Raw genomic sequence first — 27118 nt, forward strand, 5'->3', positions numbered from 1 at the left:
GATGTCCTGTCTTGTGACAGTGCCACCATGATGGCCACACGTCATTCCATTGGTTGCTATATGAGAATGGGGGGATACCCAGGCCACAAAGGAGACCCCCGGTTCAACTCCCCATGTGAGCATGATAGTCATTCTTATCATGAATGATTCTGCTACCACTGTGATAGCTACCACATATCACTATTCTGCTATCACATGTGGAAATCATGGCAGCCACCCCTGTGAACCCCTGAAACTCTTCAGCCAAACCCTCCCTACCAGAGAACCCCCTGTCCATCAGAAGAGGCAGGAGGGCACAGGAAGTTTCTAGTGCCCAGAGGAGGAACTAGAAGGATGGTCTGGGCCTGATCATGCACACACTGCCCATTCATGGCATACAGAATCACACCATACGTGCATACACCACACACATACACAGCACATGCATATATAGTACCCATATACACACAGTCCACAAATACACACACACCACACAAATGCACCATACATTACATACTGCACAAATACATATACACCACACACATCACCTACACACAATGAATACATGTATACATACTACATATATGTACATACTACACACACCATTCATTCCCACAAATACAGATACACTATACATTGCACACATATGTACATGCCATCCATACACAGCAGACATTATATATGCACACACAGCACACATACACAGCACACATATATATTATGCAATATATACCTATTATACATTGTGCCATACATGTGACACACGTATAGACCATGCATGCATACTTACCATCCACACACAGTGCATATATACATGCACAGTGTACTATATATCTACAAATACACATGTAGACATGTCACATACAGTGTCTGTTGGCTTCTACTGACTAGCAGAGAACTGCCCAGCCACAATCCCAATGGCAAAGTCAGAAAAATACAAAGACAGAAGCAAGACAGACCAAGGCAAGTAATACTGAGGCATCGGGCTTCTCTGCCTTACCCCTCAGTTCCCTCCCTACTGTGGTAGACAGCAGAGCCGGGGACCTGGGGCCAGGGTCTGAGAGGCCTCTGTCATGACTCAGATCTGGGTGGCTGCTGACACCGGCCCATCTGGGACCCATTGAGGACTGGTGCCCTGTCTCTTCCACCTTGGATGGGTGTGGTCTGATCAGAGACACCTGCTGCACCTGTAACCATGCCCAGGTTCAAGGCAAGTTGATCCTTGAACCTTTGTGGGAAATGACAGGGTTCAATGGGAAGACTATCAGTCTCTGGACACCCTTTCTGAGGTTGGGGTAAAGCCCAGTTATAATGTTCATACAGCCAGCGATGTGTCCGGTGTGTGTGTTTGCCTTAGTGCCAGCAGAGGGCGCCCTGAGCCAGCTCATGACATTTTTGTTGCCCTGTCCTCTGACTTTGGCCATTTGTTCCTGGGACAAATGTCTCTTCGGTCATTTCACTCCAGGCTTCCTTCCCGTCCCTATCACCATAATGAGTTCAGGGCCCAGCATATGACAGGTGATACATAAATGTTTGTTGAGCAGACAGAAGGATGGATTGGTGGACGAGTGGAGAGATGGATGGTGGGTAGGTTACTAGGTGGATAGGTGGGTGGATGGATGGATGGATGGATGGACGGACGGACGGACGGATGGATGGATGGATGGATGGATCCATAGCTGGATGGGTGTAGTGTGGATGGATGAGTAGATGAATGAGTGAGTGAGCAGATGGGTGGATGAATGTGTGGATAGATAGATGGGTGAGAGGACAGTTAGATAGATGTGGAGTAGGTGAATAGGTGAGTGGGTGGATGGGTGAATGGGTAAGTGAACGGATGGATGGAGTGTGGATGACAAGTGGATGGATGGATGGGCAAACGGATAGGTAGATGGATGGGTAGGTGAATGGATGGATGCGTAGATGGGTGGGAGGATGGACAGATGGATGTAGTGTGGATGGATGAGTGGGAATAGGTGAGTAAGCGGATAGATGGATGGGTGGGTGGGTGTAGATAGTATAAGGAATAAATTAGGAGAAGTTCTGCAAAGATTTATTAGACTTAAGCCATTGTCCCTTGTGTGGACCAGTTTCTCCTGGGAAGCAGGGGGAGCTTAGCATTTCCAGATCTGATGGTCTCCTGTGGCTCTTATCCCGGTGCTCCTGGGGTCTTGTTATCTATCAGGTTGCCTCTACCTCTGCCCTGCTCTTCTTGTTCCTTCATATTACCCCTCCCTCTTCAACTGGACCTGAGGATTCATGATTGGCACCATGATCCCAGAAGGGACCTGATGGGACACGAAGTTTCCAGAAGAAACAAGTACTGGACATCCGAGCCTAAGTAACTCCCAGCTCAGCCAGGCCTTCAGGGGCTGGGGTGACCTGGTACAAGGACCCCTGCAGCCCTCACCCACCGTAGCCCACCCCTGCATCCCTGTTCTTGAGCTAATCATGGCTCAGCCTGTATGCGGCTGCTGATCTGAATACACTAAGTGGATCAATAATGCGTCAGCCTTTTGCCAAGAGCGAGAGGAAGAGGGAGGGCTTCATCCATCAAGCCCTGAGTGACAGCTCATCATTTTTCACCTGGTGTTCACCCTGCCGAATGCCAGCGTGGCTCTGCTCCCAGAAGGCACCAGCAGAGTTTTCTCAGTCACACTCCCCTGCCAAGCCCAGGGTGCTGAGCTAACTCACATTTCCTACACATGATCCTGAAGTGACTGTGGGGGCTCAGCGTCTGCAAATGTGAGCAGATCTCTGTGTCTGAGTGTGTGCGCGCGTGTGTGCACACACACACTCTCTTTTGGAGGCTGAATGCTTGGCCTTTGGAGCATGCCATGATCCCTTTTGTGTTCATGTGTGCTCATCCGAATGTTTCCTTGAGAATGGCACACGCGCAAGCTTGGAGAAGAACCTATCTGTTTGCTGGGAGTGGTGTGTGCTTGTAGGAGACCTGGGTTTGTCATCTGATATGACTGTGTGCCAGACACTGTAGCAGCCTGCGGGGGCCTAACCTGGGACATCTCCCTGTCGCTCTCACCTGGGCACACACTTGGGGCGGGGGGGAGGGGGGATGGTCCTGCAACCTGCTGTCCTTTCTGCTGGAGAAAGTAGGTGGCCTGAGCCGGGAGGACCTGGGTTGGATGGGAGCATTTCTTTACAAGGGACAGCATCAAGGACAGCCACATTCAGGTGCCATCTCAGTGTCACCAGAACTTGACTGCCTCAAACCCAAGTGTCCTTTTCCTAAGGGGTGGCCCTGGCATTTCCAAGGCTTCCCCAAGTCTCACCCATAGGAGCATATTTGATCCAAATCCTTGGACATGGACATAGACCAACATAGCAAGTTGGCCCAGCTGGATCCGGCATCCTATGTCCTTCCTAGTGTGTGGTGCCACCTAGCTCAGATGGTAGGGGTCTTGAGGAAGTAAGTGCTGATATGCATGGAGGTGGGGAAGCCAGGAACAGAAGCAGGAGGTGGGTCCCTCCCTCCCTGGTGTTGTGCTTGCTTTCCTGGGCACTGTGCCTGGAGCTGGGTGCCCCCAACTCCATATGGATGCTGGCAGCAGCCATGTGTGGGTGAGGCAAACTACTCTAGCCTCAGGCTGCAGCCTTCTTGGCCAGACTTTGCTGGCTGGCTCTAGGAATCCAGACCCTTCTTAGACTCTGGCCAAATCCAGTCCACCTGCTCCATGTTGGGCATGCCTCTTCCTGACAGATGCTGCCCTGGGGCTGTAGCTGTGCCCTGACCCTTAATCCTGTGCACACTCAGATGACAGAGAAGATACTAAGGAGATAGGAGACAGCCAGCCACCACCCCCTCACACACACCTGGGGCCAGGTAGAGCATGGGAGGGGGCCATGCTTTCCCAGTGGCTCCGTTTTCCCAGAAGAGGACACCTGTGTCCCCCATGAGGCACAGACAGAGGAGCAGCGCGCTCCCATCCTGCAAAGTGTGACTGCAAGGCTGCTCCAGGCAGGCAGACAGCTCTTCCAAATCCCCATGAATAATTGAAGACACCTTAAAATGTGCGCCGCGGCAGCGGCAGCCTCCAGGACGCCCTTCCCCCACAGCGTGCCGCTGCAAGTCTGGCTGCTGCTGGTGGGTGGGCTTCACCCTGCCAGGGGCAGTTCCAAAGCCAGGCAGAGGTCGAACCCAGACAGATCATCTGAGCCCTGACTCCTGCTCTTTCTCCTTCCCCACCTCACTTTTCTCTCCCGGTCCCTGGAGATCCAGGGCAGGGTAGGCTCGGCCACGAAGACCTGCTACAGGTCGAGGGTGTAAGACTACCAAGCCAGGTGGCACAGATGGGCCTGCTTTGGGGGTACGGGCAGAGGCGGGGCTGGGGAGCTGGCCCTTTCTGCAGTTGTCTCCTGAGCATATCCCAGTTAGAGGCCAGGTGCAGAGAAGCAAGGGTTCTTGCCGCCTCTGCCTTCCAGGTCCCTGGAGAAGGGCCTCAAGGCATGATGGGAACTGCAAGACATGGTGGTTTTCAGTGCTCCAGAGAGTATGTGCAGGGCACAGCCCCCATTGGGAGAGCCGCTAGGCTCTGGTTACACATGGGGGTGCATGGGAAGGTATTGTCATGAAGGTGTGTGCCTGCAGTGTGTGGTTTGTGGGGGAGAGGAGGCTCACTGTGTGTGCTGGTGGAACCCAACCAAGTCTCCAAGGCTTCGGGGCTGATCAGGAATAAGAAGGGCCTCTGCCTCCCTTTTGTTTCTGGCTGACATCTCACACACACACACACACACACACACACACACACACACACACACACACACACACACAGCTTCTTGGTTACTCTGTACCTGAGTCTGCCCACACACAACTGTTGAGGACTCTTTCAATATGGGCTGAGCCAAAAGTTCTCATCCTTCAAATTTGAAATTCCAAGTAATGAAATTTGCAAAGGCAAAAAACTAAAAACACAGTGGTTTTATGTATGTAATGTGGTAACACATACCTGTAAGCCCAGCACTGGGAAGGTGGGGGCTAGCCTGGACCACACAGTGAGGCCTTATCTCCAAATCCCTTGCTCTGTCTCTCTGTCTCTCTCTGTCTCTGTCTCTCTGTCTCTATCTCTGTCTGTCTCTCTCTCTCTCTCGTGTGTGTGTGTGTGTGTGTGTGTGTGTGTGTGTGTGTGTGTGTGTGTTGGTCACTGGTGTGGCCCAGGGTCCCAGCTGTGTCACTGTGGGGGAGCCCAGGGAGCCCCTGTTTCCTTGTCATTATCTATTCCAGATGTCAGTAAGAGGATGATTTCATTTCTCCCTTGACTCCCCAGGACCTCCTCTAGGAGGAGTCTCCCAAACCAAACTCTGGGGATCTCAACTCAGAGGTGACAAGAGGTGGGCCGGGAGGGTGGGGCTGCAGTGTTCAGTCTCACCTCTGGTCCTGGCATTGCTTCCCTGTGCCCTCTTGTCTGGTTATGATGGATGCTTTGGGAAGGCTCAGGCCAGAGGGGCTGGTCCAGGATCTGTTCATGGGGGCGTAAGTTGATGATGCCCAGGCTGAGTCAGTTTGAGCACAGGGAGCCCTGAGGATGCAGTCACTCGGGGCTCTGCCCTGGAGGTGGTCCTTTCTCTTCTGGCCTAGTGGGAAGCAGCCTGGATGGAGCATGAAGGTCACTTGCTGGAGCTGGGGCTTTCTTGCATTCTTGGTGGGAAGCTGAGATCTAAGTTGACCTTGTTCTGCCCTGAAGCCTGGGCACACTGGGCTCTGGCCCTGAGCCCTTTCAATGTGAGGCATTAGCCTCGAGGTGGAACAAGCCTTTGGACCCCAGAGATCCTTTCTAGGTAGGATCAGGATGGAGCTGGGTCGAATCCATCCCTATCCCTTCCTTTACTCCCTCTACAGCCACAGGGAGCCACTGATGGTCCCCTGAATGCACCCTACTGTTGGGATCTTCTCCCAATACTCTGCGTTCTTCAAACCACTGCCCGTAGGCTGACTGTGTTCCTGGCATGGGAAGCTAGGCACCTCATCCCCTTCGAGAAGTCCTCCATCTGCTCGGTCCCAAACCAGGCTCATGGCTTGTGCTAACATGGCAGGCTAGACCAGGCTCCCATGGTGCCCTCTGCCAGGCCACGCCCACCGGGGAACAGAGATGACTGCCCATGTTCATGTACAGAATGTACGTGCTTCTGGCCCTTACCAGACTGTGGATGAGTAACATGAGTGTTGGCACATGCTTGTGCCATGGAGTCCCAGAGTGGGCTTCCAGAAGCCGGGAGTCTGTGGCAGCCAGAAGACACTAAAGGCTGGGCCTCGAAGCTTGCTGCAGCACTGTGGCTCCCATTGGCCTGCTTCTTTATTATTCCGTTTTGTCAACAGACTTGGGAGTTCATGTTGTGAATCTGGCCATTTGCTCCTGTTTCCTCTGGGCCCCCTGGGAGGAGAAGCACATGTTAAATATTTGTGGTTTTGCTGCGTTAGGTTTTAAAGTTCAGCGGTAATTGCCGTGACCAGGTGCCAAGTGGATCTGCTCCCTGGGGAAGCCTCCTGGTGGCTACCTTCCAGCTTTATTGTTTGTATAACCTGTGTGCCTTCCTCCTGGTGACCATCTTTCCTGGACTCTCCTCTTTGCTGAGCCCCAAACTCAATCAGACTGCACTATTTTGGGATGGAGAGAGAGCCATGCCTCCACCTGCTTGGTACTCTCCTCCTCCAGCCCACCCAGATGGGATGACTGAGCCAAGGGCAGGCTGTGGACAATCAGAACGCCAACATGGGGTTGTTATGAATAGAGCCTTGAGACCCCAGCAAGTGCCTTGAGCTTCCTGGTAGGCTCATGGCCACACTTGTAGCAGCTCATGTGGGTTCTGGCAGGGCAGATGGAACACTCTTTATTTCTAGTACAGATTTCACATTTTTAACTCATCTTTAGCTGCTCTTTCAGGTAAATGCAACCAACCCAGGATGTCTTGGCAGACTCTAGATAACACACACAGTCTTGTCTAGTTAAACTTCCCCGAGTCCTTATTGGTATGGATGCTGCTTCAGGATGGCACCTATCTCCGAGAGGAGGAGGCTTTTAGCTTCCTGGGGAATGGCTGGTTTTGTTTTTTTGTTTTTCTTTTCTACAACCACATCTGCTGTGGTCTGGATATGGCTCCAGTGTGTCCCCCAGACTCGTGGTCTAGAAGCTTGGTCCTTTGGGTGGATGTTGGAAGGTCCTCTAAAATGCTGGGCCTCTCTTTCCCTTCTCTGTTGGGCCATCATGGGAGAAATAAAGCCTTCCTCTTGATGGCATCTCAAACAGATGAGGTTACCCTGGCTGCCATGTGAAGAAACAGAGGGATTTAGCAAGGATGATGTTGGGAGAGATTTTTCTGACTATAGTGCCCAGGAAAGGGCACACAGGTGACATAGATCCTCTTCAACTTACAATGAAGCTGTGTCACCCAGAATCCACCACAAGTGGAAAGAATCTAAAGTCATCTGCCTTGCAGATCCAGGACAGCTCGTGGGTTTCATTTCCCCCATCCAGGTGAGGGCTTGCTGCCGCCGAGTGCTGCTGCTGCCAGATCAAGTCTGTCTGCTGTCCGCCTGAAAGCCAGCAGGCAGAGATGGTGGGGAGGAAGTCAGATTTCAAGGGCTGGGACCCAAGAAGATGTCTGCCCCCTGAAACAAGTGCTGTAGGGAGCGCAGAGTTGCTACTGCAGATCTGATGCTATCAGAATCCTCTCATCTTTTAAAAGAGGTTTATTTATTTGTATTTTCTGTGTGTTGGCGTTTTGACTGTATGGCTGTGTGCCATTTGCATGCAGTGCCCTCAGAGACCGGGAGAGGGAGTCAGATCCATTGGGACTGGAGTTGATGGTTGTGAGCATCCATGTGGGTGCTGGAAACCAAATCTGGGTCCTCTGAAGAGCAGCTTGTGCTTTGAACCACTGAACTATCTCTGGCTCTTCTTCAGTTTTTTTTTGTTTGTTTGTTTTGTTTTGTGTGTGTGTGTGTGTGTGTGTGTGTGTGTGTGTGTGTGTGAGAGAGAGAGAGAGAGAGAGAGAGAGAGAGAGAGAGAGAGAGAGAGAGAGAGAATGACCTTATTGGATACATTTAGTACATCTTCATCTCCAGCTTTCTGAAATGTTAAGATATTTGTGCCTTGGTTCTGCATATGAGAGAAAACATGATTTTCGTCTGAGTTTAGTTTGTATTACCAAAATTTCCCCCAGTTCTATTCAATTTTTAAAAAGCTACATGGTATTTTTTTATGGCTGAATAACACCCCATTGGGTATATGAAGTAATCTTAAGTTACAGTCACGTGCAGTGCACCCCAGTCTACCAAGCATGCTAGCTTAGGAGCACAGCTGCCATGGAGGGCCACTTACGCCCCCTCAGTGACCATGTGGCCAAATCTGTAGGTTGCTACCACTGCCCGGCACAAGTAGTTCAAACTTCATAGAACAGCCATTGCTTCCTTTCCTTCATGAAGTTGAAAGGGGCTGGAGAGAAGGCTCGGCAGTTGGGAGCAGGCATTGCTATTGCACGGGACTCTGTTTGGTTCCTAACGCTCATGTCAGGCAGCCCACAGCCTCCTGTAACTCCAGTTCCAGGGGGTTTGATGTCCTCTTCTGGCCTCTAGGAGTCCTGTACTCACACGTGCATATACACGGGACACATGTACATTCATATGATTAAAAATAAATAATAAATATTTTGAAGTTAAAAAATTGTCCATGATGCCAGGCGGTGGTGGCGCACGCCTTTAATCCCAGCACTCAGGAGGCAGAGCCAGATGGATCTCTGTGAGTTGGAGGCCAGCCTGGTCTACAGAGCAATACAGGCACTAAAACTACACAGAGAAACCCTGTTTGGAAAAAAAATCGTCCATGAACTACTGTTAAGTGGGGCCCGTCTGTAACAGAACCTACTTCAGATGGCACAGTGAGCATTAGAGAAGAGACTGTGAGGACCACAGTCAGTGTGAGGACAAGCAGATGCATGACCTCTCTCCTCTGTCAGGCGTCATTGCTCCATGTTAGACTTTGGAGTATGGTACTTACAGACAAGGTTCAAGTTCTCTAAAGGCACTCGGGGTGGGTTGTGGGCCTAGATTCTCTAGTTTGCTCTGTTATGGTTTGAATGAGAAACATCCTCACTAGCTTTTGTATTAGAACCCTTGGCCACCAACGTCTGGCATGGTTTTGACACATGAGTGGCAGAGGCCACCTGAAATTCTGGTCTAGCTTTCTGTTTCCTGATCCACCATGCTGTGAATAGTCTCTGGCGCTCACTCCTGCTGCCGAGTCCTCCCCCACACCTTCCTCAATATACTGAGTCACTGTGAGCCCAGACAAAACCTTTCCAAACTTAAGTTGCTTCTCTTGGGGTATTTTGTCACAGCTATGTGAGAAGTACTAATACACACTTGCAGGTTATACAGACAGCGTGGGAGGCTGCCATAGCCTTGTGGGTGTTGAGGCCGAGGTGTGGGAATGAGAGGCTCTCTACAGCAGAGTGTCTCCTTCACCCAGCCAGGTCTGCCACTGCATGCACTTGTCCTGTGGGTTAGGTTCTGAACTGGGATCCACTACAGCAGACTCTTTTGAAAGCCTGAAAACCAGCCCCCACCCCCCCACCCCATCCCCACCCCCGCAGCTCACAGTTGCCCTTGCTGTAAGGATGAGGTCAAGGACATTTCTTTGGAGGCCCTATTATCTAATCTTCACATCAGGAATCTTTGTTCTCCATTGGAAGCTCATGGCTCATGCTGAGCTCGTGTTCTGGGCCACCCAGCTGCTCTGGGCTGCAATAAAACCATGACATTGGCCACCTGAAGTTAACATCAGACCCCACAAGTTAAGGACAGAGTCCTCCATAAGACTGACCTTTCTTCAGACACCATCCACATGAGGGGTCTCCAGGTTCGCCCTGCTGATGCAGACTAGGGAGTTTGTATGGCTACTTCGTGTCCAGGATTTGTTAGAAAGATCTGAAGAATTCAGGAGAGTGCTGGCTGACATCGACAGTTTATAGAAAGGATCCACCTGGGGCAGAGCAAGTTGAGTCCTGAACAGAAAGCTGTCCTGTCCTTTGCCCATGGAGTCCAGACTCATGATCCTCCCAGCACATCAGCCTGTTCACCCGGAAGCTTTCCTGAACCTTGTTGTCCAGAATTTTTTTAATTATTATTTTATTTTATGTATATGGGTGTTTTGCCTGCATGTATGTATGTGTATTGCATGTTTGCAGTGCTCACAGAGGCCAGAAGAGGGCGTCAGATCCCTTGGAACTGGAGTTACAGGCAGATGTGAGTCACCATGTGAGTCCTCTCAAAGAGCAGTCAGTGTCCTTAACCACTGACCCATCTCTCCAGCTCCCCTTTTCCAGAGTTTTAAATGGGTTTTGTTTAATTATGAATAGTCCAGATTTATTGGCCCCATAATTGACCCAGTCACCACCATCCTCTCCTCAGATATCAGGCACCCTCCATTTCAAGTGGTTGATATTTCTGGTGACTGGCCTCTGTCTTGAGGCTCTCTAAGAGTTCCCCATAGTTGGTGACCTCATTTACATAATGAGTTACTCCATCAGGCAGGGAATTAGAGGAGCTTTTGCAGCTATATTGTCAGGAACCCGGGGGCAAAGTCCAGATAAGTTCTTAATTGTACCACAGCCCATTACCAAGTGTGTCAGTCAGCTCCCCGTGACTGTAGCAAAATATCAGAGCTAATCAACTTATAATGAGAAAAGGTTTCAGACCATGGTCGCTTTCAGAACGGTTGCTTCTGTGCCTGTGATGAGGCTGAGTATCAGTGTGTGGCTGAACACATTGCTCAGGAAGCAAAATGAAAGAGGAGACTGGGGTCCGACAGACCCTCCTGGAGGTCCATCCCCAGAGAACCTGGCTTTCTCCCACTAAGCTCCGCCTCTTAAAGGTCCCATAGCTTCCCAATAGCACCACATGCCGAGGGGGGGGCTTTGACACCCGGCCTGCTGGAACTGTCTAAATCACTGCTCCAAGCCAGTCCACGGCTGTGAACTGCAGCTTCCACCTGATGGACTCCTAGACTCCTTATGTGTCTTCCTTCTGTGAATCCCACTTGTAATTTATGCTTTCAGGTCTTCCTCCCCTCTCCTCACACTCCTCTTTTTCTAAAATCAACTTGTATTGATTATTGACAATTCCATACACGTATATAATGTATTTTGGTCTTATTCATCTCCCGCCCACAATGAACCTCTTCTTCCCAACAAGTCCCCCTTCCCGAATTTGTGTGAGTATGTGTGTGTGCATGTGTGAGTGTGAGGGGTTGGGTGTGGGGGGGTCTGTGCGAGTGTGGGGGTTGTGTGTATGAGTGAGTGTGGAGGTTGGGGGTGTGTGTGTATGTAGGGAGTTGGGTGTGAGTGTGTGTGAATATGTGTGAGTGTGGGGGCTGGGTGTGTGAGTGAGGGGTTGGGTTGTGTGAGTGTGTGGGTGCGAGACTATGTGGGGGGGTATGTGTGAGTGTGTATGAGAGTGAGTGTGTGGGGGTGGATGTGAGAGTGTGTGTGTCCTGCTGAGTTTAATTAGGGTTTACTTGCAAAGAGAGTTATTTACTAAAGCACAGAGAGGCCCCCAGTGAATACATGACTCGTCCCCTCCTAGCAACCATTAACGGCCAGTAGCTTCTCAGGGAGGGGGGTACCCGTGAGACCCTCTCACACCCCTGATGAAATATTGAAGGGCCCAGTCTTGTGCGGTGACCACAGTTGCTGTGTATTCACGAGTGTGGCCGCTGTGTCGCGTAGAGAAGTCTCACAGCAGCCCTCCCGTACTCCAGCCCTCACATTTCCGCCTCCTTTTCTTCCACGTTCTTGAGTGCTGAGTTACAGGCAAGCAAAGCTGGACCAGACATATGCACTAGATGGCCACAGCCTCAGAGCCGAAAGAACATGTTACTAAGAACCCGAACACCCTCTGATGGTCACACTTCAGGTTTGGGAGCCCCATCCAGGACCCTCAGGTCACACTACAGCCTGCTTAGAGGGAAACATTTGTGAGCCTCGGCTGCTAATCAGATGGACTGACTCTCCAAGGCCAGGCTCCTGTCTGCGTGAGAAGACGGTGGCTTGGACCCACAGGACACGACACAGCGCTGCACCTCAAGAGGAACGGAGACGAGGGGCTGAGAGTGATGACTGCCCAGGTGCCGGGCTTGTAGCTCCCACGGGAGTGCTCTTCCATGTGGTTGACGGGAAGTTGTTCGGTGCTGAGGCGGAGCACGTCCCCCGCTGTCTGCTGTGCATGAAGACGCGCTTTAACGTTCTGAAGACTGTCCCTAACCCCTCTTGCCCATCACAACTCTCCAGGCAGGAAAGTTCCCAGCCCAGAGAAGAAGAGACATCCTTTTAAAGGCATGCGCTTCCTGGCAAGCTGCAGTGCCAAGCCTGGCTTTGGATCAGAAAATCCCAGCCGTTAGACGGTTCCTGCCAACAGCTTGGCTGTGAAGGGGTGGAAGAGAAAGGGACAGGGCAGCTACAGGTCCCTGTCTATAGCCTTCCTCCCGTGGAGGCCTGACCTAGCTCACAGCAGAGAATGATGGACACCTCCAGAAGACAAGGCCTCGAACACCTCACAGGCAGAGCAACTGAGCTGGAAGGGAGACAGCGCAAATGGGCTGGAGAGTGTGGATGGGGAGGGAGGAGGCAGAGGGTAGGCCTCCACCTAAGACATCCCACCTCGCTGCACACAGAGCACACACACATTCTCAGACCAATCAAGAAAATGATAATCCCCTAATCAATGCCTGTAATGGAGTGGAGTGTCTCTTCCACGTGTCTCTAATTAAGGATGCTTATTTTCTGCAATACCATTCATCCACATGGCAGTGTCCTTGACTGCTCCCTGCCGAGAGAGGCCAAAGGTGACCACAATCCAACAAAGGCAACAATTTGTGGTGACCAAGACAGACGCCAGGAGGTGGGCCAGAAGTCCATCACCAGCTCTCTGCTGCAAGCACTCTTGTATCGCTCCCCTGCTGCGGACCCCAAGCCTAGAGACAGTCCAGACGCCCTCTGTCCTTAGAGAACACCCAAATGGAGACTGCCTGGAATCCGCTGAGGTTGGACTGTTCCCCAACGTCCACTACCGGGCTGAACGACTAGTTTTCTTTATGTCAGTTGTCTTTTCTGAGCTGAGATGTGGACCACCGGAGGACAAGGGGATGAGAGGAGACTTCATGGTCAGGCATAGTTTGGGAAGTCAGCCATGGAGAACCAACCAGGAGTAGAGCATGCCAGACTTACTGTTGGTTCTGCACAGTTCCCATTGTACCCCAACTCCTAAGCACCTCACCTCACTTAATCAACTATATTGATGAGTGATAGGCAATCTGAGTCTAACCAGATGTGTTAATTACTTTCTATTCCTGCAAAAACAAAACAAAACAAAACAAACAAAAACCACTATGAGCAAGACAACTTACAAAAGAAAATATTTAATTTGGGGGTTCACCATCCCAGAGGGTTAGAATCTGGCCATCATGGAGGGGAGCATGGCAGCAGACAGGCAGGCATGGCGCTGGAGCAGTAGCTGAGAGCTCACACCTGATCCACATGCAGGAGACAGACAGAGCTAACTGGGAATGGTGTGCGCCTGTGAAACTTCAAGGCCCACTCCCAGTGACTCACCTCTTCCAACAAGGACACACCTCCTAATCCTTCCTAAACAGTTCCACCAACTGGGGACCAAGTATTGAAATACATGAGCCTATGGGGGTCATTCTCTTTCAGACCACCACACCAGGGTCACCATGGCTGCACATCAGGATCACACAGGATCCTCATTCCTGAGCCCTCCTATCAGAATGGCAGAGAGCTGAATAGTACTTCCAGTGGCTGTTCAGAAAGGCTCCTGGCTGGTTCTGGTAACAGTCGATGACTCATTCCTTGCTGCTCTGCCCTCCTGTGGGATGACAGCCTCACTTTCACTGAGAAAGGATTCCCCCTAAGGCACTTAGGTGGTATGCAGAACTACCAGGCCAAGTGAGGTGACTGTCCACTTGGGACAGCTGAGAATGGCCAGTCCAGACTCTTGTCCCATCCTTGCAGAAAGTAGCAACCTGGCTACTTCCCCCAGTTCCCGACCCCAAACTTTGGAACTTAGCCCATGAAATAATGTGTGGGCCATCATTGTCGCTCCGGGTGTGGGACCACTGAGATGTGCATTCAGAACTGTCCTCAGCACTAGACATTGACTGCCTTGGTGACTGGAAGGGGACATGGTTACAGCTGAAACAAAGATGGACACAGGTCCCCTCTCATGCTGTTAGCTCCTTACATTAACTTTTCATCCTGTGTCCAAAAAATGAGGCAGAAGCAACTTGAGAGAGGACAAGTTTATTTTGGCTCAGGGTTCAGGGGACCTAAGTCCATCATGCTAAGGAAGGCATGAGGGCTGGAATGGCTTGGTCCATGACAGTGGCACCCTGCGCATCCTAGTAGACCAGGAAGAGAGAAAGTGAGACTGGAAGTGGAGCCAACATTGGTGACACCCATACACACTTCCGGCAGCCACATACCCCCAAATCCCAAAGATGACACAACTTTCCAAGACAGCCCTACCCACTAGAGAGCAAGTGTTTAAACACAGGAGCCCGTGGGGAGTATTTCACTTCCCTAATATCATTTTCAAAATCTTGTTTATAAAAATGGCTAGAGATGAAGGCTCAGCAGTGTAGAGGATGGGTTGCTCTTGCAGAGGACCATAGTTCAGTGGCCAGCACAGGTCAAGTGGCCCAGAACAGCTTGTAACTCCAGCTCCAGGGGATCCAGTACCCTCTTCTGGCCTCCGTGGGTATCTGCACTCATGTGCGCACTCCCACACACAGACACATATACCCATGATTTTAAAGTAAAATAAATTGTTTAAAATAATAATAATTTTTTTTAGAAAGCCACAAGACAGAGTTCCCAGAAAAGAATTGTTCTTGGGGAGCTTGATGCATCCTTTCTGAAGTGTGGCCATCTTCCCAGGGTTGATCCCTAGCCAGCCCTCCCCTTGGACTCTCATTGGTCCCTCTCCAGAATGTCCTCTGGCCAGCTGAGTCTCTTGCCAAGCTTTCTCACTCTCCCCCTGTCTCTTGTAACTTGCCCTCCGCGTCCGATAGCCTGCCCTCTGGCTGTGACGTCAGCATCTTTCCTCAAGTCCGAATGCATTTGCTCCCATCTTCCAGCAACAAGTGGTTGCAGTTTTCATTACCATAAAACCAAAGAAAAAGATGTAGCCAAGAAAATAGATATGTGTCTTCCGCCCCACACTTGGAACATCTTGACATTTAAATCCAATTACCCTTTTCCCTATTCTTGATGAGGAAGTGACATGAAGCTAGAGCTCCATGCTAAATAAATATACCATGACTCCGACTGCTTCCAACTTCCTGGAGCTGACTGGGGGCTTCTGTGATGCCCCGCTCACTGTGGGGGTGTGGGATCATACACTGGCCAGGTTAGAAGTCCCTGTCAGTGATTGCCTGGATGTTTCTCCACAGCATTTGATCTCTGCATTAATTAGGAAAATGGAAGAGATATAGGCATGTAAGGAATCAGGAGTCAGCTGTCATTTACAGCCCCCTTCCCTGGGATTTTGGCAAAATGCCACAAAACAGATGGCCCCAGGTTGGGCAGGATTAAGTGTGTTCTCATATCGCTTTAAAGCCACGGTCCTCTTAGAAGCAAAGAGTAATTGACTCTAAATGAAGCAGAATCCAGCGAGGAGCCCCGGTGCTATTATTCTGCTATAGATATTAGTTCTCTTTTGACTTCTGTGGAGTCAGAGCCTGAGTTCTTTAACAAGTGCACAGACTGTTTCCTGGCTAGAGGGGAGAGAGAGGATGGGGAGTGAGGAAATCACCCCGATTCTTTAAGGCTCTGGGGTCCCATTTCCTCGGACTTCCAGAAGGGCTTCCCAGCAGGGACTGTGTCCACAGCAATCAGGCAGCATCAGCCCCAGCCTCTACATCCTTCAGAAACTCACTGACCATGAGAAACTGTGGGGTTGCCTTCACACATCGCTTCTTTTCCATCTGCAGAATGAGGTAGAGCGAGCAAAAAAATGTAAGTTCATGGAGATTTAGAGACACATTTTAGTTCCAAGCAACCCACCTCTCCCTCTCCCTGCTCCCTCCATCTCCCTGGCCGCTTCTGGCCCCCAGTGACTCTCCCTGCTCTGATGGAGTATTTACCGTAGGACACTTCACCACACTTCACCGTGACTCTAGAGCCCCACCTGGACTTCAGTCATCCCCTGGAAATCACAGATGCGAGAGTCCTCTCCGTCCCTCCCTCCTTCCCTCCCCCCCTCCTTTCCTCTCATCATGGCCGAGTGACTGTTTATCTTGCTTCTCAGAGGCTCTGATCAGACCCAGATACCCAGTGTTTGCTGCTCCTTCACCCCGTTCTGCACTGGTTCTATCCTGTGTGCCTGGAGTTCTTTTGTTGAACTTCAGGTGGGTCAAGTCACAGCAGGAGGCCTGGATGGTGCTCTGAATGGTGGCTGGGAGAGCTGGGGAGTGTAACTTTTGTGTTGAATGGGAATTTAGAATTTATTCCACGCACCCCAGAACATTCCCTCCCGTTCACATGTGCTCACCGACTTTTAAGAATCACCTTGGTTCTTCTGACATTCCCTGATGCCAGGTGTGAGGTGAAAATAAAATCTCATCTGTGATGTCTCATCTCTGATGTCTCTCCAAAGAGATCTCTGATGGGGGCCTTGGCTGGCAAACAAGGGCATCGTGAAGAATCAGACAAGCCCCACTATGATCCCCAGGAATCACGTGGCAGGAGGGGACTGAGTCCTATGGGTTATCCCTTTGACCGCCACTGTGTGCTGTGGCACATGTGCACGCGCGCGCGCGCGCACACACACACACATACACAGAGTAAATAAATAAATATGTAAAATAAGGTATTTTAGTCTGGAGTGTTAACTTAGCTGGCAAAGTGCTTGCCACACAAGCCTGAGAACATGAGTTTGGTCCCCGGAACCCACATTAAAAAATATTGGACATAGTGGCATGGACTTGTAACCTCAGCCCTGGGGAGGTGGAGACAGGCAGCTCTCTGGCCAGCCTAGTCTATTCAATGAGCTTCAAGCCAGTAAGACGCCCTGGAGAGAGAGAGAGAGAGAGAGAGAGAGAGAGAGAGAGAGAGAGAGAGAGAGAGAGAGAGAGAGAGGAAGGAAGGGAAGGATCCCACCAAGGTGGACAGACTTCCTGACAAACCACACACAAGGTTGACCTCTGACCTCCACATGCATCTGCACACACAAGGACACACACTAACAGTTCGCTGGGGTGGCCGCTAGTCAACCTGGGATTAGACGGGAGCATGAGCCTGGGCTGGTACCTTCCGGAAACCCTTAAGAGCTTGGAGTCGAAAACCTCAGGCTTGCTCACAGGCAAACCTCGAACCCCTCGCCCCTCACTGTGGGCCGTGAGATTCCCTAGCAGAAGTTCCCAGTCCCTACAGGCGAGAAGACCTCTTCAGGCCCTACCTGGCAGGCCCCTCGTGCTGTTTCTTAAATACGAAGCATCCATCCCAAACTCTTGCACTGAACACCTGGTTCCTAACTGGTGACGCTATAGTGACACACTAGAGACTTTAGAAAGTGGGGCCTTGATGGAAGAGGTCAGGTTCTGAGGACGGGTCTCTTTATCTAGTCTCTTCTTTGGCCTCCACTTGCTGAGGGGAAGAACCACCCCACTACACAGGCTCCCTCCACCATCAGCTCAGAGGTGGGGAGCCAACTTACCATGGGCTGAGTCCTCTGAAACCATGCCCTCCTTTTAAGTTGTTCGTGGTGGGTATTTCATCAGAACCATACACAAATGATTGATATACCTGGGGCTAGAACCCAGCAAGGAGTCTCTCTCTGTCTCTCTGTCTCTGTCTCTGTCTCTGTCTCTCTCTCTCTCTCTCTCACACACACACACACACACACACACACACACACACACACATTCACCACTTGAATAAGTCTAGGGCCCCTGGAGTCTATCCCATGCCCATCCATCTGTCTTCCTCACTAGAGACTGAAGATCCCTAGAGAAAAATTATTTTTACATCAGCCCCCAGAACTGGCACTGCACAGCATGATGTATGGACATCTTGGCTTCTGAACAAATAGGACCACAAAGAACTGTCCACAGTGTCGAGGCTTGAGGCTTAATGACCAAAGGAAGGACAGACTTCATATCTTCCACTTCCATAGGCCTGCTGTGCCAGAGATAAGGACCTGGGGTCAGGTAGACCCTGAAGGGGAGGTGGGGCTGGAAGACGCTACGTGGGCAGCTGTTGGTGGTCCTGAAAGCAGCCTCCAGCTTCCAGTTGATGGGCTGTGACCTTGGGATCTGTGGTGACTGCGAAGCCTGGGGTGGATTGCCTCTTTACCGGTTATTTTGTTTCTGACCTCTGCCAGAATGTCCCCTTCTGCTGCCAATCATGATCCTAAGTCAACTCTGCTTGTCCCCAGCTCCTGAGATAGGCTTGGTGACCATCCTACCTGTGGTGTGTTAGGCTTTCTGCAATAGTGGACTCTGCAGATGAGAGGGCTCATTAGGAGGTGGCTAGGGGCTGGATCTGTGGATCAGAGGGTACAATGCTTGTCTGTCATGTACAAAGCCCTGGGTTCAATCCCCAGCTCCACATAAACTGGACAGTACACATCTGAAATCCAACACTCCGAAGGGAGAGGCAGAAGGATTGAGTTCTAGGGCATCCTCAGCTACATAGTTAGTTTGAGACCAGCCTGAGCTTTGGGAGACTCCATATCAAAAGGGGATTTATTAAAATAATAACAATAACAACTGAGCAGGTGTGGTGGCCCGTGCCTGTAATCTACTACCTGGGAAACTAAGAAGGGAGGCCAGACCCTGCCTCAAAACACCAAAAAAATGAACTCTAGAAATGTTTTCTGTCTACACTAAATAAATAAATAAATAAATAAATAAATAAATAAATAAATAAATAATAAATAAATGTTTAAAGATGAAATGCAAAGGATCACTTTCTAAGCCTTTATCATACATTCCCTACTATGATGTACTCTCAGGCCAAGGGCATGGAGGCTCTGCTGGTTATCACAGACATCCATTGTGATTGTACCTCCAGGGACAGAGGAGAAGTGACCACCGTGAGTCCATCATGAGCCAGACAGGGACCACTTATCACCTGCTCAGCCAAGGGCTTCCAGGGGCCAAATAACCAGGTATAAATCTCAGTTTGGACCAAAAGTCTAGGAATGATTGACTGTCCCCTTTTCTCCAGTGTACAGGTACCCCAAATGTGACAGCAGGTCCCTGGGGAGGGATTGGGGAGGCATCACTGCGCATTTCCATGATGTTGGGGATCTGCTCTCTCTGTCTCTCTCTGTCTCTGTCTCTCTGTCTCTGTCTCTCTCTCTCTCTTGATAGCTGAGTTCTGGATCTGGGACACGGCTTGTGCCTTTTTATCAGGAGGTCTGCTCTCTGGCTCCTGGCATCCCTCCTTGATTTCTTTTCGGTGTGTATATTGACAATACCGTCTCTGTGGGTTACCTGTCTCTCTTATCCTTGGAAATGCCATGTTCTATTACCCATCTGTAGGCGAGTCCCCGGGGCTGACATTAGGATGAGTGTGCACTTTGAATATCATGGCCACGCATCACCATTTGACTTTGATTGTTCCAGAACCCTGTCCTTCCCATCAGTCAGGGATCCGAGTCTCTAATGCATCTTTGACTTTCATCCTTGAACCTGTCTTAGATGCTAGCACTTCACTAAAAGGAGGATACTGCCAGGTCTCCCACAAACACACTCAGCACAGTCTGCGGCATGTCCCAATGTGAAAAGGTCATCTCTGGCAGTCCTCTGCTCTTCGGCTGCCATCTGTAACAGCAGTTGGATCATCGCTGCTGGCTTGCTTTCCTCATGCTTTTTACAACCACCCTGGTAGCATCTTTCCTGGGATCCGTTCCACATGCTTAAAGCCCGTCTCCCAGGAGAGTGCTCCTCTGTAAATCTTTCTTCCATAGCCAGCTTCACGGTCTGTTCTCCCACTGAGCACCCTCCCCAGTAAGTCCGACTCTCACAGTTCCTGACGTGCCTGTTTTCTGGATCTCTCTCCTCTCTTGGGGCATCATTTCTTACTTCCTTAGCAAACCCAGCAATTCCCCAGTGAGGGTGCAGCTGCTGGTTCTGGGGGGGGTGGTGCGGGCAGACCTTAAGGAGGACACTTGTTCTTGTCCAGCAGAGAGACCTGTGACTATAAGCCTGTGCTACAGGAGGCTGGGATGCTTCTGAAGCCCAGAGGACTCTGGAAAGTCTGGGAACTTGTCCAAGTCTCAGTCCTGATGTCCCAGTTCATTTTTCTGGGTCTCATTCCTTATTAGTCAGGTGCTGGACCTAACTTAGAATAAGTTTTAGGAAGCATGCTAGCTAGTTTTCTCTCTCTCTCTTCCCTCTCTGTCTCCCGCCTTCTCTCTCTCCCCCTACTCTGTCTCTATCTTTTGTTGTTTCTCGTTCTTTCCCTCTTCCTCTCCTAAGTATTAGTCCACAAGTGCTCTGCTGCTGAGCATTACCATCCCTCACTGGGGGATTCTAGGCAGGGGCTCTACCACTGAGCCACACCCCAGCCCCTCACTGGGGGATTCTAGGCAGGGGCTCTACCACTGAGCCACACCCCCAGTCCCTCACTGGGGGATTCTAGGCAGGGACTCTACCACTGAGCCCAGTTGAGAATTTCTCTATAGGCTTCCAAAGAGGCAGTCAGTAGCCAACTCAAAGTCCCCAAGTTACCATGGGCCTCACACTCTTTAACTTTTGGACACACTTTTGTATACACTAGAGTATTTCCTTCCACTGGTGTGCACGCTTCATTCACCATCAGTACACCTTTTTAACAGCTGCATTAGTGTGTCCTCCTACCACAGCGGGCTGCCCATGCTTACCTGGTACAGTCCTCCTTGCTGGCTGGTTGGTGGGAAATCAACCCTTCTACCTTTCATCTTAGCATGTGCTGAGGGAGGACCCCGAGGACATTAGAAAGTGTGCCAGGCAGGCAGAGCAGGAAGATGGAGGTGGGAGTGACCTTGGAGCACAGTCCTATGGGGTAGAGAAGGCAGCAGGAATTGAAAGAGGCACGATGAGGGCTGTGATTTAGTCAGCCAATCCCACAAGGCGCTCTGGAGCTGACATGGCTTCGAAGCTGTGTCCTGACTGATGGAAAGGGGGGGGGGGGGCGGCAAACTCCACTAGAATCAGTGGTGGGATGCAGGCAGCCCCAGGGAGGGAGTTGCAACCTTGGGCGAGGTGACTTCCTGCAGCTGAGAGCAGTCTCTGTGGAGACTCAGCTTTGAGCGGCCTGGCTGGGCTGCCACAGTCTTGTCTGGGCTCAGCCTCCCATCCCTGACTCCAGTGCCCGCCCCAGTCCAGGCTCTCCATATGCAAAGGACAAGAACTGTCTGGCGATTACTTTTTGGGAACGCAAACTTCATGGAGGCAATGTTTCTACATTGCCTGGCTTATTCAAAGGTCACTGAAAACGAATGGTACCTGACATTATTGGAACTGCTTCCTTTTCAGATTCACGAAAGCATTCCAAGGGCTGCCATTTGGTTCTGAGATACAAGCAAGATTTCTGCAAAATCAAAATAGCATAAAAAATAAAAAAAATAAAACAACCTGGCACTTTAACATTCTAAAATATGTTCATACCACTTTCTGTCGATTTAATTAAGATATAATATGTAAACAAGAAAACACACACATTGTAAGTGAGCTTTGACAAACAGGTACCATCTTAATGGAGACACATGGTATTTTCCTCACTCCAGAATATCCGTCCCCTGCCCCTTGTCTCTGCTCACTCGGATCCCCACCTCTACCCCCAGGGTAGCCATTGATCTGATCCCATCACCAGAAATTATTTTGGCCTGTTCTGGAATTCCATGTCAGAAAGATCTTTTAGCGAGTTCTTTACTTCTTTGCCAGTGAGAGCATCTTTGCTGGCTTGCATCTCAGTAAAGAGTTCATTGTATGGATGTGCTGCCATTCCCGGAGCCTCTCATCTGTCGTGGACCTCTTAGTGGCACCGTGTTCAGGGACCAGGACAGTGTTGGGCCTAGTGGGGTTCAGGCAGGAAGAGTAGGTGGTCTCTGTGGATCAGAATCACAAACGTCACTCGACTCCAGCATCACATAGCTCCCAAGAAACTCCAAGGAAACAATCCCAGCAAATGACGGGTGCCTTTCACTATTCTATCAAGTGCTCCACGCGTTTTCTTTGGCTGTGTCCACTGAGCTACATTCATTCTCCTTTTTTAATTCAGGGTCCTAGTCACTGAGAGACAGGCAAACACAGCAATCTGTTTGGGCACATGCATGTCAAACGGACTATATATCATGACATCAGACATTTTGAGAAAATTGCTTTTCCACCCTGAATGCCAAGTCATAAATAATTTCAGGGTAAGAAGAGTTCTGGTAAGCATGTGTTTGACTCCAAGGAATGGTCTGTAAATACTGCAAGCCATCGAATAAAAAATGAGTGGGCGGGCAGATTTGTGGGGGTCCCTTCCAATCTGGACCTGGCTATAACTTATGTTACTAGAAGCTTCAGGAACTTTATCCAGGTCGACTTTAACAGGGGTGTGTGCCCGTCCCCCACCACTAGGAGTGTGGCTAGACGCTGAGGTGTTCACAGCTGTATCCATAATCACAGATTTGACCTCCTTAGACAGCAGCTGGCGACACTTCCCCCTGGAAATCACCTGACACTGTTCACATGCTCGTAAACCCCTTCTATGGGGTGGGGGTGGGGAAGAAACAAAGGCTGCTGTTTGTAGTGTTTGCCAATTTCTGTGGTGTAAATATTTCTACTGAATCCAATTCTAAGGTTTCCATGTTGAAAAGTTATTATTATTTTTTAGCTGCTTAGAAGTATAACATAGTGTTGGTGATTTAGCCCAGTGATAGAGCAAGGTCCTGGGTTCGATCCTCAACTCAAAAAAAAAAGTATAACATGGAAAATAATAAGCTCAGAAAGGAAGCAAGAAATGGGGCCTTGGGGATGTAGCTCAGCTGGTGGAGTGTTCGCCTGCCATACACAAAACCCTAGGTTCAATCCCTAGCACCCCACAAACCTGGCATGCTGGCATACCCTGTAATCCCAGCACTCAGGAGGTGGAAACAGGAGAATCAGAAGTTCAAGGATCCTCAGCTACAGGGCAAGCTTGAGGATAGCCTGGGATACATGAGACCTTGTCTTGGGAAAATAAAAGGGAAGTGGCCCTCCAAGAGGACACCGAAGGAACTGCAGAGGCGTTGGTCGATTTTAGCATCTTCTGCCAGGTGGTGAATCCTTGGGTGTTTGTGTTGCTGTGGTTATTTCTTTATTTTAGTAGCGCTGGGCATGGAACCGGGGCTTCATGCATCCTAGACAAGGACTCGATCACTGAGCCACACCCTCACTCTGGCTGTTAGTCTTCATAGTATCAATATTATACGTGACATGTTTTTTCTTGCATGAATGAAATATTTCTTGTTGAAAAACCTTCCGAGGGAGCCTTGGGAGCTTTGAAGTTGCTTTCACAGCACACTCGGGTAGGATTTTGCTGCAGGCTGTGGAAGCATCCCTTTTCCTCGTGCATGCCGTTGCCCCGCAACGGAGTCTGTTACAGAAAATGGAAGAAAAATGGAAAAGCCCTTTAACCTGTCCATGAGCTGCAGGACCTGAGGTCTGCACGGGACGAAGTGCTCTGTAAAGACCAGAGCGTTGAGAGGGCCGGTTCAGGGAGGTGGTACGGTTGGGGACTGAGAGGCTCAAAGACCAGCCAGAGGGCTTAGGGCTGAGGGGACCCTGGGAAAGCAGGGGCTCTCTCTCCAACAAGGAAAGATCTGGAAATTTGAAAGAGTTGGGGAGGGTAGGAGGATGAGGGTCACTGAGGGTGTGGCTGACAGACAGCCACCAGGAATGGGAGGATGTGTTTTGGGGCATGGCCCACCTCTTGCCTTAATAGGTTTATAGCTGAGTTCAGTTTCTCTGGGGTTCAAAATCCCCTTTCCCAGTGACGGTGTTCACTGAGACAAACTGCGATCTTTTCTATTCTTCTCTCATCAGGTCACACCCTCCCCAGGACCACAGGGGCTGGACCCAAGGAGGAGCCACACAGGCGAGCCCTTCCCTGGGTCCCAGGCCCCCAGATCTTCACTGCCCATCCTCAGGCTGCAGGCCAGGCTATCTCACACCCACCAGCAGCCAAGCCACTGGGGGCCACCTTAGCATCCTCACCAGTGGGTCAGCTTGAGTCTCTCTCTAGAAAGGACCAAATTTGGCAGAAGTCAAAATGTTCCATAATTGTGTTCACCAAAGCCTTGGGGTTCTCCCAGGAGACCCTATGAATCAAGATAGGGGAGAGACACTAGAGGGAATTGGCTAGAGCCCAGGGTGCCTGATGCCCCTTAAACAGGGCCCCCTCCTCCAGGCTGGCACCGGCGTACTCTGCCAGCCAGGTGGGGAGTGCCTGAAGATTTCATTATGAGCTCAGATTACTATCGAGTTCCAGGGGATGCGATGAAGTTGTGAACTCTCCTTTAATAAGGATCCCATTTCCTCTTGCGTTGGCTCTTTTTATAACAGATGCCTTACTGAAAATGGAACAAGATGGAAAAGACAAAACAGCAAGTCATTAACTTGGCCAGCAAGCCTTCCCCAGCAGATGTGAGGGATGGTGATGGGCAGGGCACCCAGGTCCCCAGCCCCACCCACCACACCCTCACCAGAGCCAGCTGCTGGGCTGCTGTAAGCAACGCCATCTGCTCGTGCTCCGATGCAGCTCTGCCCCTCTGTGCTGAGGAAGCATGGAGCCTCCCTCCTGCTGTGCCATAACTGATGACCATTTTTCTCCAATTAAACTGAAATTGAAGGATCCTCAGACTTAGACGCCCAAGTAAAATAATTAGTGCTTAAAATGTTAATTGTGCTCAGATGTGCACATGCCCGCGGAAGCAATCTGTAAGCCAGCAGGCAGGTAGGTAGTCCCCCACACCCTGCCCCCACCAAACAAGCTGGCCTCCCCCAGGGACCCTGGTGTGGGCTGCCCAGGGCAGGACCCTGAACTCACTCTGACAGTGTGACTTGGGAGGGGTCATATTGAGAGACCTACCGTGGCCCTCTCCTGTCCCCAAACTCCCATTCTACCCTCTCTGTGGCCAATCCACTCTTCCCTGGACACTGACAGACGGTGGTGGCTCACGGCTAACCCAAAGCACCAAGTCAGACGTGGTCTAGACCTCAGCTCTGCAACCCACCAGGCCAGCAATGTGGACAATAGTGAGACATCCAGCGCCCTTCAAATGGGGATTGTGAAAGCAAACCATCAACATCGCTAGCGAACACTGTTTTCCCTACCCCGTGTCTCTCCCTAGCTCAGAACTTGGCACACACCAGTTCCCCAAAGAGTAACTACAGAATTGGTGTTCCCCTCCACCATGACTGGGAATGGTAAGTGGGAGTGGGAGCAATATTCTTTACTGTAGGCAGTGAAGGGTTCCCGCCTAGCTATTCCGTGCCAGCTCACCCTGTCTCCTACTTGCTCAGGACTTGGATACTCTACAGAGGCCACCTGAGCCCCAGGAGGAAGGGATGTGGGGGTCTTCCACACTAACCACAGTCCCTCCAACCTGCCTACTGCTGGCTGTGTGCAAAGGAACTCACTTCCACTGGGACTTTGCATGTATGGTGCGTTGCCCACACGTGAGCCCAGCTTCCATCTCCACAGAGACAGCAGGCCTGAGAGGTTTCGCGTTCTTTGTGCTGTGTGTCCCAAGGAAACACGCTTAGGTATTCTGTGTCCCCTGACCCACCACATAATAAGATTCCTTCATCTCTTGTTGTCATGGGAAATATATATTAACTGATTAATATTAATGTGATGGCTGATTAATATTAATATCTGAGGCGATTCATACTTCCAAGCACCGATGTTGATGAGTGTGGCCGAGCCCAGACAGCTGTCGAGCTGATGGCTCCCCAGGGAGAGGACAGAAGCCAAGAATGCCCCTTCCCTCCACTGCTGTTTGTTATGGACACACTGTCATTAGCCGCGTCTGTCAGGGCCGGCAAGGAAGTGTGTTTGGACTCTGATTGTGGCAATTAAAATCCTTGCCATCCAAGACAGCGCATTTTATCATTTAAATAACATTTTACATTCTCCTAACATATTTCGCCAGCAACATTGTTAAGTTCAGTGATAAAAGGTTATTTTTTGCTTTTGAAGTTGAAATACGTTACCATTATCCCTTATCTGCCTGGAATTAGGAAGGTTTTCCGAACTTGATGTTCAGAAGGTTTCATTATCAAAATTTGCCAGACTTTACAAAGCAAACAGCACCTCTCCTTTTTCTACCTGTTTTAATCAAAGATGGATGGAAGCTTTGTATTCTGACGTTGGGGGTTGTTTGCAGAGGAAAAAGGACAATGATGTCCTTCCCAGGAGCCAGGCTTCTATACTGAGAGCTCACGCAGGTCAGTGGCGACCCGAGCTCCCCTTTCATTCGGCACCACTGCCGTCCAAGTCCTATGTGCTGGCCCTGAGCATCCTGGAGGCTGAAAAGGTCGAGGGGGCGTTGAGCTTCCTGTACTCAATTCTATGGGGACACCACAGCCAGAGGCAGTACCTTCAGCCAGGAGAAGGAGACCAAAGCCTGCCTGTGGCTGGATAGTTAGTGCCACATGCCGGCCCCTGCTATGGGCCTTCTGCTACCTGCCCTGGCTGGGTCTCCATCTGAAATCTTTTTCTTAAAGCTTGGAACACTACCCGCCATCCATCTCCATCCCTCACCATCGCTATCAACATACCATGCACACACTGTCACACACACACACACACACACACACACACACACACACACACACACGCACACACACGCTCCCATGTGCCTCCATGTACCATCCTCACCATCCCACCTGCCATCAACATGCTGTCCTGGGCTTCTCCCCATTATCCATGCTTCCCTGCGTCCCTGATCCGTGCCAGCACCTCACTGTATTTTCTGACAAATACCGCCCAGAAACAAGAGAGGAAAGATTGCCTTGAGTTCACAGTCCGGGAGACTTCGCTCCATCTAGAGGAAAGGCACAGCAACTGTCTATGGCAGCAGGAGTGTGAGGCTGTT

At 50.5% G+C, this 27118-nt stretch overlaps 1 protein-coding gene and 1 long non-coding RNA gene across 9 annotated transcripts in view; one reads left to right on the top strand and one right to left on the bottom strand.

Annotated features, from left to right (window-relative positions):
• Positions 1-27118, top strand: part of Chst8 (carbohydrate sulfotransferase 8) — a 133170-nt gene that overhangs the window by 87477 nt on the left and 18575 nt on the right. The gene's annotated exons all lie outside the window — the stretch shown is intronic.
• LOC128124826 (uncharacterized) overlaps positions 11398-27118 on the bottom strand; it is a 56424-nt gene continuing 40703 nt past the window's right edge. For 2 of the 3 annotated variants that reach the window (XR_008222986.1, XR_008222988.1), the window contains exons 4-6: positions 23103-23613; positions 20894-22099; positions 11398-15989 (exon numbers count right to left, since the gene is read on the bottom strand). This is a non-coding gene — a long non-coding RNA (uncharacterized LOC128124826). The remainder of the gene's footprint in view (positions 15990-20893; positions 22100-23102; positions 23614-27118) is intronic. The other variant, XR_008222987.1, reaches the window with a different exon arrangement.

The sequence above is a fragment of the Peromyscus californicus genome, unplaced genomic scaffold (assembly GCF_007827085.1).
Source record: "Peromyscus californicus insignis strain IS unplaced genomic scaffold, ASM782708v3 Scaffold_4__1_contigs__length_199733344, whole genome shotgun sequence".
In the NCBI taxonomy this organism is placed as follows: domain Eukaryota; kingdom Metazoa; phylum Chordata; class Mammalia; order Rodentia; family Cricetidae; genus Peromyscus; species Peromyscus californicus.